At 33.4% G+C, this 7736-nt stretch overlaps 1 pseudogene; it reads left to right on the top strand.

Moving 5' to 3' along the window:
- The first annotated feature begins 2383 nt into the window (after positions 1-2383).
- On the top strand, positions 2384-6888 carry LOC142175953 (arabinosyltransferase RRA2-like; annotated as a pseudogene).
- The last annotated feature ends 848 nt before the right edge of the window (positions 6889-7736 follow it).

The following is a 7736-nucleotide window of genomic DNA, read 5'->3' on the forward strand; positions in this document are numbered from 1 at the left end:
GATCCTGACTTAATTTCTTGGGTTTTTACTTAGACTTCAAAGCTCCAACTTGTTGGATTTAGCTCCAAATTAACTTCTTAACTCGAAATCACTTCCTGCAAGGTATAAAACACGTAATAAGTATAATTCATTTTCATTTAAACTCAAACATACGTAAAATGCAGTAATTATAATGCAATACTACGGTTATAATACGGGTTTCTAGCCTACCATCAATAAATAAATAAAATATAATTAATAACAACTCACTTAGAATACATCTTCTCTCGTACCATTTTATCTTTATTGTTTTAAATTCACATTTTTACTAATTGACTTTTAATACTAAATTATAACCAATTTTCTTATTTATTCTGTTAATGAAGCTCAGCTATGAGGGCTAGCAAATGAAAGGAAAGAAGATGAAGAGCAGAGAAGAAATGATTCATTCTATCTGAGATTGAAATGTTGTGCTACAGTACAGAAAATATAAATGACCTACTATTTATACAAGCTAACAAACACTATAACTACAGCTTAAGTTAATGCTAACTAATTCTATGACACGACCCAAATCATATAATAGGTCATGATGGCACCCAATAATGTTGTCTAAACAAGACAACACATGAACCTCCAAAATAATTATCTATTTTAACTTTTAAAATAAAAATTTCATTAAATAAATAGAATTAAATTTAGAACTCATGGAAATATACGTTCTTCTTTACCAAAATACTGAATATGAATAATACATAAAATGAAGTGATAATAATATTAGGTACAACTTTGAATATCCACTAGAAACCTCAAAATTCGGTATCATAATTGCATGAGCATATACTAGAATATACAATGCTACTATGACACTGTCTGGAATAGACAATAGACAGAATACAATAATTGTATAAGACGGGGACTCCGTGTGCTGCGATAAATAAGCCAATAGTAAAAATTTGGCCAAACATGCTAACATGAGTGTTTAGTACATCTCTTCTTTTTTTTTTTTGTGTGTGTAAATTTGGTATTAATATTTTATTTTGTAAGTAACCTACTAAGTACTACTCTATCCATTTCAATTTATGTGAACCTGTTTGGCTGGACACGAAGTTTAAGAAAAAATAAAGACTTTTAGAATTTGTGGTCTTAAACAAGTCAAAAAGGGTTCAGAATATTTGTGTGGTTATAAAAGCTTCTCATTAAGGGTAGAATTGCAAATTTAAGCTAAATTATTTTCATATTTAGAAATGAGTCATTCTTTTTGGAACGAAGCAAAAATGTTCACATAAACTGAAACGCTGGGAATATATATTTAAAACAACATAAAAATCACTATACAAGTTTTATTTAAAAAAGCCGTAGTCAACATAAAATTATTTGACTTTTGCAACATTTCTTTTAAATAAATGCAAGGGCTCCAAAAGTCAACTAGTCATTCTCACTCACAAACAACACTGTCCGCTACTCCATACAGCAAGTCTTTCCACTACTTGACTTTAACCTTTGCTCTCTTTGCTAGAAAATGGAGCTTCGTAGACTGAATAATTTCAAGAATCAATCGAACACCACAAATTTTCAACTCTTGTGGGGTCTGGAGTTTTGATCTTTCCAGCAAACTATTATACCTCATCATAGAAATCCAAATGTCTTTGCTTTCTTTTATCCCTATGGGTTCTTTTCTCCCAATCCACCAGCTCATCAATCTCGCATTCTTTTTAAACATAATGTTTTGGTAAGTGATTGTGCACTGATTTCTCTATTACTTCTATGCTCAAGCATTTGTGGTTATAAACACTATAACCGTGTAACTTTTTTCCTTTTAGTGTAATTAAGCCAGGGTTAGTTAATTATTTTTAGCAGGTTACTGACTAATGCGTATTATAGAAATATCTTTCTAATTACTTTTTTTTTATAATTATGGTGCTTGGTCCAACTTGCATGCACCTCGATTATTTCATCGAGTATCTGCTATATCTCGCCACCAGACAGGCAGGAGATAATTCTCTCCAACAACATTTGGGCAGATGGAAATAAATTACCTAGTATTTTTCGTCTCGATTTTTACCCGCTTAATTGACCACTGAAAATTTATTTATAACTACCTTATAAGTGATTTAATTGAGTAAAACATTTTAGACGGTCAGTGCATGGAAGTTAAACTAAATTTGTAAGTATTTTTTTTAAATTTGGATGTTAAATGAAGCCTGCAAAAGATTGTAGCACCGAGTGCTGTTCCAAATTTAGTCTCGTTATCATCTTTCTGAAAGATGGGAGGTATTACTTGTATATTTGTATGCTAATTGCTATGTACAATCCTAGCTCCATGTGATAAACAACACTCTATTATGTATCTTTTCTACATGTGAAATTCGGTATATAGGTTGAGCCATGGTCTTGTGAATCCATGGAGTGGATAAACATGTTGAAATCATACATTAGGAAGTTATCGGAGAAAAATGCAGAGTTGCTGAAGCAGCTAAGAGAGCTATACCGGGATTCAGATGTGGAGTCAATGTCTGATGGTCACAATAACGTAACAGCTTATGGTTACAACGACGTTTTTGATGAACTTGATATGGGTTGGGGTCGATACGCTCATACAATGAAAATATGGGTGTACAATTCTATTTTTTTTTTTGATTATATCCGACCAACCACTCTTGCAATTGAGCTCTTTGATCGCGTTGCGGATAGGCTTACTCGGTAGCCAAATACTTGGGACCAATAAGGCTGTATTGTGGTCCGGGCCCAGCCCGGGACCGCGAGACCATGGGCTAAACGGGCTGGTCCAAACGGTCCGGTCCCAAGCGGTCCTACAAGCCCACTGTGGGCCGGTCCTCCATGTTGAGACCGCGAGCCCGGGACCGTTTAGCCCGGGACCGGCTAGCGGGTCTGGGTCGGTTTAACCGGGCCTAATGGGCCCAACGGCTATTTTTCAATTTTTTTGTTAAATTGGCCAATGGTTGGAAGTTTAAAAACTAGTCGTTGGCCTGCCAATTTAGTCGTTTGACTTTTTAAAAAATAGCCATTTGGCCCCCAAACTTTTTATAATTACACTTTTTCTCTATTCTCAACTATAAATACCCCATCATACTTTCATATTTACTCACAAAATCATCAATCTCTCTCTAATTTTCTTCTATAATTCCTTACTTTATTATTGCAATTTGTGAAAAATTGTGAAGTTGGTGAATTGAAGTATTCATGTCTTCAAGTCTTCAACGATATACAATTTTCAAGAAGTTGTTCGTCAATTCGGTAAACTCGTTCCAACTCTTAAGTTTTAATATTATATTTTTGTTTGTTTTAGTTTGTATAATTATAATTAATAGGGACTTTTCTTTGAAAAAAATATTTGGTGGTAAGGGTAAAAGAAAATCTAAAATTGGTGAATCTAGTGGCCAAGCTACTACTCCTTCCCCGGCTCCCCGACGCAGACCTGTTACCTGTCCTCCTCCACCTATTATTCTTGATAGTGATAACCCTTATTTTCAATTTATCGATAGTCAATTTTGCCATGATATTGCACCAGGTCAACAATTAAATGATGATTATATGAATGCTCTTTATCCTAATCAAACTATCGATGAAAATGATGAGCAAAATGATGATTTAGATAAAACACAACCGGATTTAGATGATACACCTACTAGTCTTGTTGTTAACCCAACTGATAAAAATCCAAATGATACCCCGCCTGACCCTCATATAGTACCCACTACTTTTAATAGACAACCTTCTAGATGACCCGAAATATCTCTTGTTTGGCACTTTTTACTCAACTAAGAGCTCAAAATAAGGCTAAGTGTAAAACTTGTGTGTCTTTGATGACTCATAAATATACTGGAGACCGTAGCAGTACTGGTACTTTGACTAGACACATAAAGACACACCCTACAGATAAAGCTAGATATCTTCAAATGAAAGCTGCGCAAGAGGGGACAAGTGTAGGTACTGAGGTTAACCCTAGTACCGGGTCAAATCTAGTTCAACCGAGAATTACCACTGTTACCGGTGACATTTTATATTACGATCCAAATAAAGATTATGAAGAATTGACAAAAATGGTTACTGTTATGTACTTACCCTATAGTTTTCCTTCTAACCCTCACTTTGTGAATTATATTAAAAGAGTTTTTAATCCTACTTATAAAGGATGACCTCACGCAACCGTAAAGAACGATATTTATAAATATAAACATGAATATGAATAATATTTGCGATATTTATTTACTCATATAAATTATCGCGTTGCTATTACTACTGATATTGGTAGCAGTGGTAATGACTGTGATTATCTTACTGTTACCACTCATTGGATTGATGAGGAATGGAAAATACAAAAGTGCATTATTATTTATAGAATAATTAATTCACATCACACATATAAGTTTATTGCTAACACAGTTGCAGATATTTGTAGTTATTTTTGCATAGAGATAAAATAATGTCAGTTTCAATGGATAATGTTCCTAGTAGCACTAATGCTATAGGGTTGCTTACAACTATACTAAATCCTGCATTTAGTAATATTTTTCATGTTACATGTATTTGTCATATTTACCATTTAATCGTCGGTGATGGTATGAAAATATTAAATGTTAAAATTGAAAAGGTTAAAATGGCTCTTAATTAGTTTTTTTATTCAAACCGTAGAAGTAGACTTAGAGAATATTTTAAAAAATGTGATGAATTTGGCCTTAGAGAAAGAAAAATTTCCTAAACTTTGTCCGACTAGATGGAATTACATGTATGAAAGTTTAGTTGTTGCATATGAACATAGAAACCCAATAAACGCAACGTTTAATGCTCGTGTTGGTGGTGGTGATGATGAGCACCTTACAAATCAAGATTGGACTAATGTTAAAATGCTTGTAGACTTTTTAGAACAATTTCATGTTGCTACAAATGAATTATCCGGGCAATATTATCCGACTATTTCTAACTGTTTAGTTTATATTGCAGCACTTGCAGATTTGTTTACTCAATTTTCAGAGGATGGGGTAATTTATCAACTTGCTATTGATTCTATGAAAGATAAGTTTAAAAAATATTTTTTCCTTATCCCCCATATTTTTGGTGTTGCTGCCATGTTAAATCCTACTATGAAATTAGGAGGTCCTCACTTTTGGTATACAAATATTTATAGGGCTTTATCACTTTCAGATGAGGAATTTGCTACACTTGCAGATGCAAAAGCCTCAATTAAAATAAATATTCAAACAATTTATAATGCTTTTCAACTTGTCTTAGATCATGCTAGACCAAATGTTTCAACTCCTACTTCGTCAAGTTCGCAATCATCTAAAAGAACTGCGCGCCTAAAAACACTTAGTTCTTGAACGGAGTTCAGGGGTTCTCAAGGTGATAATATTGGTGATAGTTCACAACTAAATGAGCTTCAAGTTTATTTGTCACAGGGACTTGAATCAGAGAATCCCGACGGCTCCTTTGATGTTTTGGAATGGTGGAAGGACAAAGAAAAATACTATCCGGTTCTTTCAAGGATGACTTGAGATATTTTAAGTATTCAAGCTTCAACAGTGGCATCAGAGAGCGCTTTCAGTCAAGCGAGACTTCAAATCGGTGATCATAGAGTGTCTATGAGGGAGAACTTGGAAAAATCAGTACTGTTCAGAGATTGGATCCGTTCGGAAAAAAGAAATTTTGGACTTGCTGAATCACAACTGGAGATAGACGAAGCTTATGATGAAATGCTAGCGGAACTTGCGCAGGATACTGCTTCGCCGGGAAGCAGTGACGAACAAGCTTCTTTTCCGCCACCACCAACGGAAATTCATCCGGACCTTGAAGGATTTATGAAATTTATTAGAGATAATACATAGACTAATATGTAACTTGTATTTTGGCACATCTTTATTATTTTTTTTCCTTTTAATGGTAGTATTAGCAACTTGTTATGCTCATTCCATTGGGGGGAGGAAGACTAAGAAAGATATTGCCATTTTTTGTTAATGCCGTAATAATAAAAATTATAAGGCATTCCCTTGAATATTTCTTTGCAATTATTTTGTGTTTAAATTTGAATTAGAAGATTTAAGTCACAATTATATAATATAATTTACAAGAAATTGCCTTAGATAAAAAAATATCAAAAAATCTTATATAAGGCAATATACTATGTATGGCAATTTCTTGTAAATTATCTAAATTATATAGTTATATATATATACACACACATATACATATAAGCAATTTATATAGTATATGTAAGGCTATTTCTTGTAAATTATATAGCTTATATTTATAGATATAGATATAGTATATATAATATATATAAGTTATATAATTTACAAGAAATTATCTTACATATATTATATAAATTGCTTATATGTGTATGTGTGTGTATATATATATAAGCAATTTATATAGTGTATATATATATATAATTTACAAGAAATTGACTCAGATAAAAAAAATTCAAAAAAAAATAGCCCGGAACGCATTGGCCCGTTTAGGCCTATGGGCCCGACCCGTTTAGCCCGGGACCATGTGGGCTTAGGCCTGCAGTGGGCCGATTCCACCCTCCAGGACCATTAAGCCCGGGACCGTTTGACCTGGCTCGTTTAGCCCATTTAGGCTCGGGACCGGACCACAATACAACCTTAGGGACCAAGCTGTTTTCAATGAAGAGTTACCTTTCCATTATATCCTGGATACATTGGACTTTATGCTTCCAGGAGAACAATGGATTTCTATCAGTTCGTGAATAGCAAGGTCCTATTCAAAACTGTACGAAAGGATTCGAAATTGAAGAAGTTGAAGCCAGTTGTAGTTTATATAAACTATCATCTAGATAAGCTTGACAGAACGAAAGGAGTTGTTGAGTACTATGTTAATGGCAAACAAGACACCCTGGATGTATTCCCAGATGGTTCTGATTTCTGAATAGTAGCTATTGATTCCAGCTTTTGCTGGATCAATGTTTAATATAACCCTTCTATCATCCTGTCTTTTGCTTCTGTTCAAAGTAAGTTTCTTTGCCACACAGATTCAGTGAATAATAATGCAAGTATTCTCTTGTTATGTGGATAATAAATACATGGATACACGTATTCTTATCCCACATTTGTTCCTTACTAAATAATATGTTCTTTTATTCCTACTTATACCGGAGTTAGTAATATAGCGTTTGGTTTCTGATTTAGCTTTAGCTTAACTTACGGGAGTGCAATACTAAACCCAAACACTCTGTTAGTCATATAAAGATTATAGTATTAATTTATGTAGGATTTTATGCCAGAAACCAAGTGCTGTATGAGTAAGATGATTAAATTTTCTTTAACTTAAAACAAAACGACCCCTCAACTTGTTTGGATAGTTGTTATACTATATTATTTTGATGAATATATCGTTTGCCTTACATATTGTAGTACTTTTCGTCCCGACATAATACGGATTAATTTAACAGTAATATACAATAAAATTTAAATAACAATCAAAACAGACATTATATTTAAAATTGCAATACGTACAATACAATAGGTAACAACCATCCAAACAAGCCGTAAGCATCACTTACAAAGTTACATAGGTTTAGAGGAGAAAGAATAACATGAATTCTCATCTAAAATAAATTTTCCTTGCATTTATTGATTTATTTAAGCAGACTTATAAGTCCACCGGGCATTTAGTGGCTAATGTTAATTACCAGAAATTTGCACTAAAAACGATTGTATCGAAATGTCAATAGAAAACCACAAGTAAAACCTACAAGAACAGACATGAAAGTGTAG

The sequence above is a fragment of the Nicotiana tabacum genome, chromosome 22 (genome assembly GCF_000715075.1).
Source record: "Nicotiana tabacum cultivar K326 chromosome 22, ASM71507v2, whole genome shotgun sequence".
NCBI classification, from domain to species: domain Eukaryota; kingdom Viridiplantae; phylum Streptophyta; class Magnoliopsida; order Solanales; family Solanaceae; genus Nicotiana; species Nicotiana tabacum.